This window comes from Haemaphysalis longicornis, unplaced genomic scaffold (assembly GCF_048455015.1).
Source record: "Haemaphysalis longicornis isolate Haplotype H1 unplaced genomic scaffold, Haemaphysalis longicornis Haplotype H1 scaffold_1, whole genome shotgun sequence".
NCBI lineage: Eukaryota > Metazoa > Arthropoda > Arachnida > Ixodida > Ixodidae > Haemaphysalis > Haemaphysalis longicornis.
In genome coordinates, this window is record NW_027526203.1 from 173,508,154 (window position 1) to 173,521,652 (window position 13,499).

Genomic DNA, 13,499 nt, shown 5'->3' on the forward strand with positions numbered 1-13,499 from the left:
TACCACCTACTTTCTCGCCCAGACTTTATGTTGTCCTAGCGACTATTCATAAAGCCACCGCCAAGACATATGACGGTGGGATATATTTTCTGCCTTTCCCTTTTTTGTTGAAATCGCAATCGTCGCTATTGAATCACCCATCACGCTAACCTTAAAGCCTTAAATTTAGGCCTGCGTACTGGCGCGTTCAAATACCAGCGCTTAATACCAATGGCGCACATTTTTTATATTTGTAACAAAACAGAAATATCCTGAAACAGGCACATAAATACTAGCAATGAATGAGATTATTTGGTCACACTGAATAATTTGTAGCTGTCACCTTATCGTATGTGTTAGCCACATTTTGTTAAATGTAAGCTTCAGTTAACGCTCAGTCACTGCATTATTGCGCTGACCACTGCAATTCCTTTTGCGATAGCTATACCGGATGTGTGCATTACAATCAGTATGTCATCATACCGCCTGACCCCCGGCCATCGTTCCGTATGCTACATTGGGGAATCTTATAACAGATTATGCTGTTACATAATGAAAGGGAAATTTGACGCGCGGAGCATGAGATGGGACTTTTTTGGGCAGACGCTCTTCAATTCGCCTACGGCAGTACTCCCCTCTGGAACGAGTAGCAGTAGAAGTAATGTAGCGAGTTGGGCCGTCAGTATAAGTGCACCTTCGAAAAAAAAGAAGATCTGAAAGAGACAAAACTGCAGAACAAGCAGAAAAGATGATCGGTGGGCGAATGGGGCAGTGTGAGGTACCGGCCTGCCTTTCTGCACGTTTCATCTCCTTTATTACTGTTTCTACTTCCAAGACAAGGTCGAGGGCTGCAGTTTCTTGCCAAGGGATTAAGTGCGCACCTTAACATTTTTCTCTGACATATCTGTTGTTATTTTTATCTCTAAAAAACGGAACTTGTCCACTGTACTGTCCTCAAAAACTGACCCCGGAACTCACTTCCGTCGCATTGATGACTATTATTATTATGATTATTGACGGAGATTATTATTGACGGAGAACAGTGCACGGGACGTTTGCTTGCGGATAAGTTTAACAATCATTTTTTACAATCGGGTGCTGCTACGGTCACACACACAGCTAATCCTAGTAAAAAACATTGTATTCCATCTAGTACTGCAGGCTCAATATTTTTGTTTCCCGTTACTGAATCAGAAACTCTTAGCTTAATTCAAAAACTAAACAACAGCCGAGCATGTGGGGTTGATGAATTTAAAATACAGCCGATAAAAGCAGTCGCGCAATATATATGTCAGCCACTTTTACATATATGCAACCTGATACTCAATTCTGGTGATTTTCCTGATGTTTTGAAAATTGCCAAAGTTTCCGTAATTTTAAAAAGTGGGGATCCTAATGACATGAACAATTACCGACCGATTTCAGTTCTACCAATTTATCAAAATTAATAGAACAGGTAATCAATACTCGAATCTTAAGCTGCTGTAAAACCAACCATATCATCGCCGAACAACAGTATGGTTTTCAAAAACAAAAATCAACTGAAATGGCAATACTAAATATAAAAGATAAAATTATTGATAACATCGAACAAAAATTATTTACTATTGTAGTGTTTCTAGATTTTAAAAATGCTTTCGGTTCTATTAAACACGATATTTTGTTTCAGAAACTTGAGACATACGGAATCAGGGGAACCTGTCTCAGTCTAATCAAGAGTTACTTACATAATCGCCTTCAATACATCGAAATGGTCACGCCAGGTCTAACTTTGTACAAATTAAGTACGGTGTTCCACGAGGATCTATTCTTGGCCGGCTATTATTTTTATTATATTTAAATGACATTATTAACTTCCCTTTCACCCCGGATATAATATTGTATGCAAACAATACAAACGTCTTTTTTTTCTGGCCGAGACCTGGCTCTGCTAGAAAGACAAACAAATTTATGGCTTGAAAATTTGTCAATTTGGCTTAGTACAAATAAACTGAATTTAAACACAAGAAAAACAAAATATAAGATTTTTCGAGCTTACAACAAACGTGTAGGGCAACAGGTTTTCCTCAATTTCAGAGGCGCATGTATTGAACAAGTTAGTTCACACAAATTTCTTGGCATTGTGTTCAATGAAAATTTAAGTTGGTCTCCACATATTGACAAACTTAGATCGGATATATCCCGGTGCATTGGTATTATTTATAAGATAAAATATTTACTACCAGCTTGGTTAAAAAGGCAACTGTACTACAGTCTAGTACATTCTCGCCTTAACTACTGCCTTCTAGTGTGGAGTTCAACAGGAAAAACAAACATAGAAAACCTATACCGGCTCCAAAAAAAAGTCTTACGCATAATTGAAAATGCACCCTACATCAGTCACAGTTCTCCATTATTTAAGAAACATCAGGTATTGACAATTATGAACATTCTAAATAAAAAACTCTCTTGAACTATTTATCACCAGATAAGGACAGACCCTAATGACTTTACAGATAAATACACGTCACGAAGACATGAATACGAGTTTAGGCAGGTAATATACACAAAGCCAAAAACTCGCACAAACTACGGGCACCAGAAATTGAGCTACCAGATTCCCAACGTTTTAAACAGTCACCCTGCAATTTTAACCATTGCAAAAGATGCTAAATCTGAACAAGGATTTAAAAAGAAATTAGACATGTAGCTTTTGGAATTACAGTAAAAAACGTGTATTTTAACTTTTTGTTTCTTTTAGAAACTTTGAGGTAATTTTTTTCCGCTCTATGAAATCTTGTACTGTAATTATTGCTTGTTTATGAAAACTGAGAACTGTTTTTTGTTTTTTCTTGCTGGGAATTCTTGAATTCTACGAATTGTTTCCTGAAATCCGAGAGCTGATGTGTATGTTTTTTTCCTAGTGGAATTTTCATTGTAATTATTGCGTCTTTCTGTAAACTGAAAGCTGATTTTCTATGTGTTAATTGTGTGCATTCTTTTGTTATTTTCTATTGTCATAAAGTACGTGCTATTTCCCGCAGAGCAGTGCCAAAACGGGAGGGGGGAGGGGGACGTCACCTTGTCAGGCTTTTTTTTTTTTTTCCTGTAGCCTTTTTGACCGTCCCCCTCGACAACTGTATAGCCAGTCCTGTACATGTTGTCGCAATAAACTTGCAACAACAACAACAGCAACATGTTTGGTTGTGAAAGGCAGGGCAAAGAAAAGTATAGAGCAATATCCACGTTTTGGTGCTTTTTTTACTTATTCGGTTTTACTTACTTTTTGCTTAATGTTTTAAAACAACGTGATTCGCCTTTTCTTTTTTGTTGTTTCCCGTGTAAACACATTTAAAAAAAACTGGCGCATTTGATGCCCCGTACTATATTTCTGCTCCGAGGCGCAGCTTATGGTGCATGCAGGCCGGCAGACTTATTTTAACCAGCTGGTGATATTAAACGTGGATCAAAGTCTCGACACACGGACGTTCTCAATTTCCATCTACTTCAGAAAAACGGTTGTTGGGAAGGGAGATCGAGGCCACTTGTGGTCAGCAGCAAATGGCTTAGCCACTTAGCAGCTTCTGCGGTCACACTTGTCAAGTATTAAAAATTTGTAGGTGTCGGACCTTTTAAACAAATTATGAAATGCAAAATTTTTCACACATCGGGTGTGGGTTTTCACTGTTGCGCAGTGGAGCACTTCTGCAGCCTGATTGCTCCAATAAAGTCGCAGCTAGGGAAGAGCAAAGTTGTTTTATATCCCCTGCAAGCTGCCGAGAATGACATTTCGTTTGGTCAGTTTGCGCTACGCTCGCGCTTCCAGCAGCAAAAAGCCATTGCTAGATTGGTGCTCATTCATTTCCCCTGTTGTTACATAGAGCGTGATAATGTTCAATATTCTGGAGGGGAAGTGCGCGAGCGGGTACGATGTTGATGGTACGTGGAAGAAAAAAAGGCCTGAATTGCTGTGACTGTACATTATCAACAACGGAGGGTCGAACCGTTTCTGCATGAATCGGTAACCGTTATTTCTTTTTTCGGTTCTGGTTCCGTTCGGGTTCAGCGTGCTCAAAAAATAACGGTTTGGGTTCGGGTTCAGTTCCGGCCAAAATACCGGTTCAGTTCCGGTTTTCGGTTCGGTTCGGTTCCGGTTCGACACCCATATGCCGCATCCACGCCCGACCCGAAGTGATAAGACGATAGCATAACGCAGCTCACGCTGCCGCTTCTGTCTTTCCAACTCCTGGGGTGACACGATGAGCACCAATTGCTACGTGGATACGATAGACGAGTCACGTTCCATACTCTGCATGCGGGGGAGTCGGGACAACTCTACAGTGAATCGCACTGTTCAAACAGCGCTAATGCGAGAGGCTAACAGTGAGGGTTTGGCTAAGTGTAGCAATGTATTCTTCCCATTGCGGTCTTCCCGCCTATCCGATAAAGCGCCGCCTGTGCCTGTGTTCAAGGGACAAATGAGACAACGTCGGTTCATGTGGACAACGCGACCTTGGTGGATATGATGCAATCACTTAGGTGTAAGAGGAATTCGTCGAGTTACGGGCTGCTGCTAACTAACCCAGGCGCCTCCGAAGACCACTGGCACGGTCATGCTGTACTCGGGAACAAGCTAAGGACGGCAATAGCTCATGTACGGTGTCACTCCTCCTAAGCGACGGACCCAGGTGTCAACGGGCGCGCGAGTTTTGAAAGGACATTGCTATGAATGCGTGATGTCGTCTAGCTTTTCTCACGCAGTTTGTTGGTCGTCGCTGCAGTAGTTTATAAGCATATTAAGTCCAAAATATCACGAAAACGGCTCGTGCCGTGTTCAAAAGATTACCAGTAGCGCATTACTTGCGCCGCGTGGAGTAACATCCGGCTGCGGTGACGAGGCACAGCGGCAACTTCCGTTGCCGTTCTTCAGTTGCACCCGTATATGGTAACTGGTTGAAGTAGCTGTCATTTTGTCTTCTTTCCGCGTGCTGCGTCTTTTTCAGATTTTTTTTTATATTCTAGCCCCCATGAATCAACACGCGCAGCTTTCCGCGTTCGCTACCTGGTCAAAATTTAGCTCTTGGTCAATTCCCTGCAAAGGTGGACGAAAGCAACCAGTGTGACTTTTATTGTTTCGTGGCTGGCACTGCGCAAACGTATGAAGCAGGGGGCGGCCGTCACAATAGCCTACATTTAGCCTCTTGTCAACGACGACTACGATGACGGCGATGACGGCGACCACTCCATGCAGAGACAATGAGATGTCAGAGTTGCTACTCCAAGATCAAAAGCGATAAAACGATGCTCTGACGGAACTCTGTTGCTCGCATTCACGTACCTGTGGCGATGGCTCAGGGGGTAAGCCATTGTAAGAATACAAACGACTACGCGGGTTCGTGCCCACTGTTCTCGTTCTTTTTTTAGGCTAGGAAAATAACCGTTTCGTGTTATTATCCTGATCCTGATGAGGTGTCATTATTGCGAAGCCCTCGATTGTTGCGCAGCTATGATACCCCAGCTGTAGCTTTGGCCCGAAAACCCCAATTAATTAAAGTCCGCCGACGCCTGAGCAATTCTTAAGTGTTCTGATTGCGAACTATTTTATGTGCAATTGTACGCGCCTGAGGCGCTTTGCTTCCGCCTGTAAAGTTATCGGGGGGTTCATCACATTTAGCTTGAAGGTACACCCTTTGTCAAAATTTTCTAGGTCAATCCTAATCCTTTTGGACCACAAAGAATCCAAAGAATAGGCTTAACCTTTAAATGTGACAAAATTATTTTATAACAGTAAGAAAGAAAGGTGTTTTGCCTAGCTTTCCGGCATAAAACGTTTCAGTCTTGCTCGGGACGTAACTTCTACATTGAATTTCTTGCGGCCGCAAATTTTCGGCATGACGTAGAAAATTTTGACAAAGACTGTACATTCCCACCTGTGAATTGCAGACGTCGTACTATGTTTTCGACGTCACAAAACGACGATCCGGCCATCGCTTTTTGTCGATTTGCGACGCGCAGCCCATCACTTCCGGGACGATTTCCCTCGTTGCACGATGGCATCGCAAACCAGTTAGCCAATCACAGCCGCAGAGTCCACTGACTTAGCCGGAAACTGAATGTTTCCTTACTTCCGGCACTGCAAGTGGTGACTAGCCGCCGCCGGCAAGCAACTTGCCGTGAAGTTCGGTTCTTTGGCCAGCGGCTTCAGCGTACACATGTACGAATCACCAAACAGCGTGGTATTCATGAGTGCGCAGAATTGCGTTGCACCGTAAAAGCAAGTGATCTTCGTAGATAGCATGAGGAATGCAGGACGGTAGACTGAATTACAGCCTTTTCGTAGCTCTAGATGGGTGCGTAGTAAACGACTTGGAGTTCAAAGGGTGCAGAACTTTTGTGTCTATAAAAAGAAACAACTTTAACGCCTGCAAAGTGAGTGTTGTAACGCGAAAGTACATGCGTGTATTTCTGCCTGCCATACCATGTTCAAAATAACCAGCTTGTGTCGTTATTTCCGGCTCGTCCCGCAAGCCGAACCCGAAATGCTTACGGCACTGTTTCATGACAGTAGCATGTGTCTTACAGGATGTACCTGTTGTTGCCATGCTAGTGTAATATATTTTTATCTCTGAGCGCAACTGTTTGTTGAAAGCACGAAGAAAGTTGTGCACAACTGGAAACTACCGAGCTACTCGCAGTCGCACCAGCGCTGGTCACAAGTCTGCCCCATCGCGCGACACGCGTGGCATACCTTGCGCGACGTGGGCGAGTCGCACGTGGGCACGTACCCAAAGATGACTTGCGTCGCGATCCTCTCTAACCTTACGCCTTCGAATGGCTTCGATCCGTCTCCCATGAATTACGCCGCTCCTCGTTCCTGCAGCAACGGATTGGGAGAGTTCACGACGGTAATAATTTCGCTGCCTGTCTGTTCACTCGCTTGACTGCGTTTTCCAGCTCCCTAGCTTCATTGCGGTGTATACTGGCGTTGACCGCCAGCTTTCACTCCTTCCGAGCTTAAGCGCGTGCTGTGGAACGCCTCGGGCTATAGAAAAAGTTCGCACTATGGAATGCTTCAAAGACATGTGGTCAAAAGAGAAGGGGGGGGGGGTATTGGTGACCGAGATGTGTTTTGAAAGGAGGACGTTTTCAACGATTTTCCTACCATAGACGTCAGCCAGGATTTCTCGTATTCTCGCGGTGGCTTCGACCATCCGGACTGCTGTGAGCTGGGCTCCGGTGTGTAAATGAGTAGAATAGTCTGCCATTGTTCTGCAGTCGTAATATTGTATCTCTTAAGTGCATTTATATCGCCATTGCTATTATTGTCATTTGCACTTTTTTTGGAGCTAACGGTTGGACAATATTATGCGATGTAGGTCTGCTCTGCTGTTGCTCAGAGTGCAGAGGTTTGAATGAAGTGTAGTAACGGTTGAGAGAAACAGGACTTGGAAAAACGTTTCTCTGCAACCGTATCCTGGTGAACACCGCAAGGTCGAGGAGCTTTTATTCTTTCCGAGACACCGACGCCATACGCCAGCATTTTGCTCGATGGGCCGTTTAACGCGCTCGCAAAAAAAGAGAAACACATCGTGCGCGAGTCAAGCGTAAGAGTTCACCTCGTGGCAGCACCATCGGCTTCTGTTCCTTGCGTTTCACATTGCGTTTCACACAAAGCACTGACAGGGACGTCGAATTTTTCCTAACGGCCACGAAAGTTTTCAGAGCGCGGTGGGCAGCTCCAAATTGATATCAGGCCCCACGTGACGATAGGAATTATGGGGCGAAACGCACTGCGGTCGCTCAGAACTTATGGAGATTTTGTTGAGGACTGTGTTCTACAGAATACTGCTGCAGATGCACTAGCGCCAGATTTACATCCGATATTTCTTGATATAAAACGCAACGCTGGGGATGGCCTGCCGGCTTTACTGCAATGCAGGCTGGAACTGCCGGAAAGCAGGGAAAACTACAGGTATACTGCCGTGAGACCCACATTCCGGCTTTTCGTGAAGGTTCCTATGTGTGTTGGACGTGTTCGCTTCGAAACGTCGGCGTCGGTGGTTCAGTGGTAGAATACTCGCCTGCCACGCGGGTGGCCCGGGTTCGATTCCCGGCCGACGCATCGAATTTTTTTTTGCGCTTCTTTTACACCGTAGTACCCTCTGTAGGTGCCGGTGTTTTGTCGGTCAATTGGTCATCTGTAACCGCGGAAGCAGTGTTTACGGTACTAGAGTCGTGGAATAGAGAATATGAAATTTCCGATCCTTCGCTCACCCAGATGTTTGAGGTAGTTTTCTGTTGATGTCAGGTTAAGCAGCGGTGCCGGAGCAGAGAATGCTACGCGCGCACAGCGGCCGATAACCGGGGAACGTGGTCCAAGTGGTGCCAAACGACAATTTGGTTTAGCTATAGGTTAATTGGATGCCTTGGTTATGGATCACCGTGAAAAAAATGGTACATCGAGAACAGACACGGGAGGAGAAACGTCACGCCAATGCGCTGTGTATAATTTTTCAGCCTCCCCACGTACGATGCCGAATCAATGCTATGAATTTCGTCATATAGATCTCAAAGAATTATAACAGCACATCCCTTATTTTTAGTCATATCGCCGCTCCCCTACCGTATGGTCATAAGACAATCACATGGGTGATTATTCCTTGACGGGCGGCGGCGTGTCGCGTGAAATGTTTAACGTGTTATTAAATTAGATGGGCTTAATGCGACACATGGGAACCCACAATGACGATACAGTGCACTCATTAGAACTAGTTCAAAGAATTCGTTAAGCATATTATGGTAGCATAGTCAAGACAACCAACAAATGCCAGGCGTTCAGTCGTGAATACCTACTATAAGCAAATCATGCTACTTTTGTTTCTTTTCGCATTTCTCTACCTCTATGGTGTGCGGTGTGGATGCCGCAATTTGTTTTTATTTTTTTATATATTCAATACTGCAGGCCATAGGTTGCCCAAGCAGGAGTGGGGGTGCACACAAATTATTACATTGACAGTAAAAATAGACCTAAAGGGTAAACATACAGAAGGTTTTACCCCTCATGTAAAACCCCTGTACAGGGGCCTTTGAGGTATAATAAATAAATAAATAAAAGTGCATTGCACAAAAATGCAAAGGGGAGAGAAAAAAAACACCAAAAGATGCAAGAGTGATTAAACAGACCTATGAAAAGAAAAAAGAAAAATGGGGGGTTTAGGTGAGGGATCATTATACAAATCTAGTAAAAGAATTGATCTTGTAACCGTTCAATAAACTAACGTGCCTTTCTTGACATAAACATTTCGGGAGGCAGCGCAGTTCAGCCACTTATAGTACGAGGGGAAAAAGAGTATTTGAAGTTGTTTGTGCGAGCAAAAATCGGAGTGAATTTTAGAGGGTGATAGTCCTTGGTTGGCCGGGATGAAACAGGCTGCAAGTACAATGAAGGATCAAGTAGAAATTCGCGGTTCCAGAGTTGGTAGAGAAACTTAAGTCTAGCTAATTTCCGACGAGCTTGCAGTGTCATTATGTTGTTTATTTTCATTAAATTTGTTGGGGAATCATTACGACGGTAACGGTTGTAAAATAAACGTACAGCAAGTCTCTCAATTCGCTCGTGCTTATTGATGTCCTTTTTAGTGTGAGGATCCCAAACAATAGCTGCGTATTCTAGAACGGTCTTACAAGTGTATTAAAAGCAAGCAGTTTGACATGGGACGGTGAATTTCGTGCCTCAAAATACCGAGTTTACGTCGTGCTGAAGCGCAAATGGTATCTATGTGTGTTGACCACGTAAGGTTATTAGTAAATGTGACACCGAAATACTTGAAACTGCTTGATTGGGATATTTGGACGCCTCTAATTAAGCACTGGTATAAAATAGGACATTTTTTTTATTATTTATCCGCATCATTACCGTCTTATCGTGATTGAGCTTCATATCCCAGGTGTCGCACCAGTTATTTTTGCATTTAAACTGTTATTTAGAGTAGTTTGGTCATTGCTAGAATTTACAGCTGAATATAAAAGACAATCGTCGACGAATAGTCGAATACCAACGCCTTCGTCTACACATGTAGTTATGTCATTGATGTATAACCAAAATAACAATGGACCAAGGACGCTTCCTTGAGGTACCCCCGAGTTTACTGGAACGTTTTCTGAAATATGACCACTTATATCAACAAATTGCTTGCGCATTTCTAGATACGAGGCAATCCAATTAATTAGTTTATGGGGAATTTAGAGCTGATTTAGTTTAAACAGAACGCCTGAATGTGAAACCCGGTCGAATGCTTTGCTGAAATCCAGGAAAATGACATCAATTTGACCTGACTTATCGATAATTGATAAGAATATGTGCACCATACTAACAAGTTGGGTGGTTGTTGAAAGACCTGTACGGAAGCTGTGCTGAAATGAAGTTAAAATATTGTGCTGGTTCAAGAAATCAGTCAAGTAATTCGTAATAATGTGCCCCATGATTTTGCAGCATGAGCTGATAAGTGAAATCGGGCGATAATTTGTATGAACGGCGCGATCACCCTTTTTAAAGACAGGGACGACCCGTGCAATTCGCCACACAGTGGGTACAACACCGATACGGAAGGAAGTGCGGAAGATAATTACCAGAAATCGAGCAAGTGATTCTGCGTAACGGTAAAGAAAAAAAATTGGAATATTATCTGGCCCTGGTGATGACTTTAGCTTTAGATTGAGAAGCCTTATAGAACCTTATACCTTATAGAACGCAAATTTCAAACCACGGTTTGCCAATCGATTGTTGGTATGTAATGAGCTTGACGTGCATGAATAACTACAATTGAGAACATTCGTCACAGCGACGTGTCGGTATCGCGCATAGCGCTGTCCGGGAACCGGTGGAAATATAACGTAAAATGGGACTAACCGATCGATAATTCTCTGGACATCGCTGCAGCCGAAATTATAGGCGGTCAGCGTACTAACGCCAAAAGCATTAACGCGAACCTTCAAACAGTTCTGAAGTATTTTAAAACCAACTGCCGCTGAAGGTATTTTGGATGCCTAATACGGGAGCAACTTGACCACGCGGAAAAGACTGAAGCGTCAACGTCGTCCGTTTTCGTTAATGTACCCGTAAAGGCACGGCTTGTCGTCGCAGTTGCCTGTACACATCTCTGCCCCCTTCGAAGTCATCGAAATTCCGAGGTCGCTGCGTATCGGCTTCCGAGCTTCCTTCGGTCATCATGATGACGGGCATCGCTTATACGAGACGTCCGTCCTCATCCAAATCAGCATATGGACAAGGGATGTTCTTACAGTAATGTAGTCAAGAGGAACAAGATTCATACCACTTAGTTGCTGATTGATTGATTGTAGGGTTTTACGCGCCGACGCAACGCAGGCGATGAGGCGCGCCGGAGTGGAGGGCTCCGGATTAATTTTGACCACCTGGGGATCTTTATCGTGCGCCGAAATCTTGTACACACGGGCGTTTTTGCTTTTCGCCTCCATCAGAAAAGCGGCCGCCGCGGCCGGGAATCGAACCCGCGACCTCGTGCTCAGCAGACCACTTAGTTGCGTTGGCTTCTGATCTTCATCAACGGCGTTGCACCAGAACCTTTTAGCGTAACACCAATAGATGATGTATTGAATGTAGCTTTGCTGATGGACAACAGGACTGTCGCGGAATGTGCACTGGCTTCTTAAGCACTGGGAATGTTGAACATTCGCGCACTGTGTACGCTGCAACTATTGTGACTGACGACGATTTGAAACTTCACAATTTCATTAATAATATAAAAATACGTGCCATGTGTAGTATATTAAGGAGCAGACCTTATAGGCAGAGACTGTAAGCGAACCTCCTTTAGAATGATGAAGTAGAAAGTAGTTTCAAATACACAGCAGGACCAAAAACAACTTTGGAAAATAACGCTACTCGGTAAATAAAATACCAGTGAAAGTGTGAAGTATCACTGAAAATGTTTCACCGATATTGTTAAACATGGTATCATAGGACCACAAAAATTCATATAATTTAGAATTCAGAATTGCTTTCTTTGTACGCTTTCCCTCGCATTTTTTTACCGAGTAGCGCTATTCTCTAAAGCTGTTTTTTCCTGTTGTGTATTTTCAACTACTTGCTACTTCAAACTTCTACAGGAGGCACGCTAACAATTTCTGCCAACTAGGTATCCTTTTCCATTTGATAAGGTTGGCCATACCAAGCTAACTGAAAAACTTAATCGGCATAATATCAATATACAAATTAATTATTGAATTCAGGCTTACTTACACAATAGACAGCCATTTGTTGAAATAGACGGCGAATGCTCCCATTTGCGTCCAGTTTCATCAGGTGTACCTCAGGTGTCGGTTTTGGGTCCTGTGTTGTTTCTGCTGTAGTGATATTGCAACTGATGTGCATCCAATGATTGGCGTGTGATTGTTTGACGATGATTGTATCTTGTTTTGCCGCGTTAGAAGCGCTTCTGGTCAAGAACTAGCGAATGATTCTTTATGCCGAATTCGTAAGTGGTGCGAAAAATGGCATATGCGCATCAAATCTGATAAATGTTCACGAGGATTGATTGGTGAGCTTGTTGGTGATGCATATTAGCAGGGTTACCAGCGCACGCAGAAGGGGACACAGATGCAAGAAAAGATAGTACAAGGCGCTGATCCTGTCGTTCCTGATCCTGATCCTGTCAGTGCCTTGTCCTGATAAATGTTTTCTCCTGAGAATATTTTTGATAAATGTGTTTGTATGACGGTTATGAATAAGAAACGTGTATTGATGTTTTCGCACGCCGTGAATAAAGTTTAATTAAGCGTACTACAGAGCTGAAATACCTTGGCATTACAATATCTAGGGACCTAAAGCGGAATGAACACGTCGAAAACATGTGTGGATCAGCCCCGCGCAAGCTTGGATTGTTGCGACACAAATTAAAAGATGGTGCTCCAGGTGCCAAGCTTAAGGCATGCATTACTATTACTCAACCAAGTTGAGAGTACACTGGTGCAATTTTGAACCCACATTAACCGTACATAATAGGTAAACAGAACGTATTTAGCGAATGGCGCCTAGGGGTAATTCTTCCGATTAAAAGAAAACACACTCCGAACCTTCATGCTTGCCAGGGCTCGTCTCACTACGTTGGCTATGCGGCGGAAGATCGCATCTCTTAAGTTTTCGTATCCACTTTACAACAATAAGCTGAGCTTTAATTCTAGTTTGCATTTACAGCCTTTTGGAAGAGTTAGATCAGGAACTAATCACGGTTAGACTATCATGCCTTTTGCGCCTACAGTTGATGTCTTTAAGCACTCTTCCATTGTCAACACAATTGTTGAGTGGAACAACTTCAACTTCTCTTTATTTCCAACTAGCAACACGTTTGACTTATCTGAAGAAAATTTGGAAGAAATTTTGGCATGAACTTGTGTTCTGTATTCCCACCCTGTAAATGCTGAAGGGCTCACGGTATTGAAAAAACAAGCAAACAAAAGGTAGATGGATCGATTTAATAATTAACCAATTAATTACTTAGTCC

The 13,499-nt window shown here is 43.3% G+C and overlaps 1 protein-coding gene and 1 non-coding gene across 2 annotated transcripts in view; both read left to right on the forward strand.

Annotated features, from left to right (window-relative positions):
• LOC144155767 (uncharacterized) overlaps positions 1-13,499 on the forward strand; it is a 156,292-nt gene that overhangs the window by 56,356 nt on the left and 86,437 nt on the right. The gene's annotated exons all lie outside the window — the stretch shown is intronic.
• On the forward strand, positions 8,010-8,080 carry Trnag-gcc (transfer RNA glycine (anticodon GCC)). Its single transcript has one exon. It is a non-coding gene; the product is annotated as a tRNA-Gly (tRNA).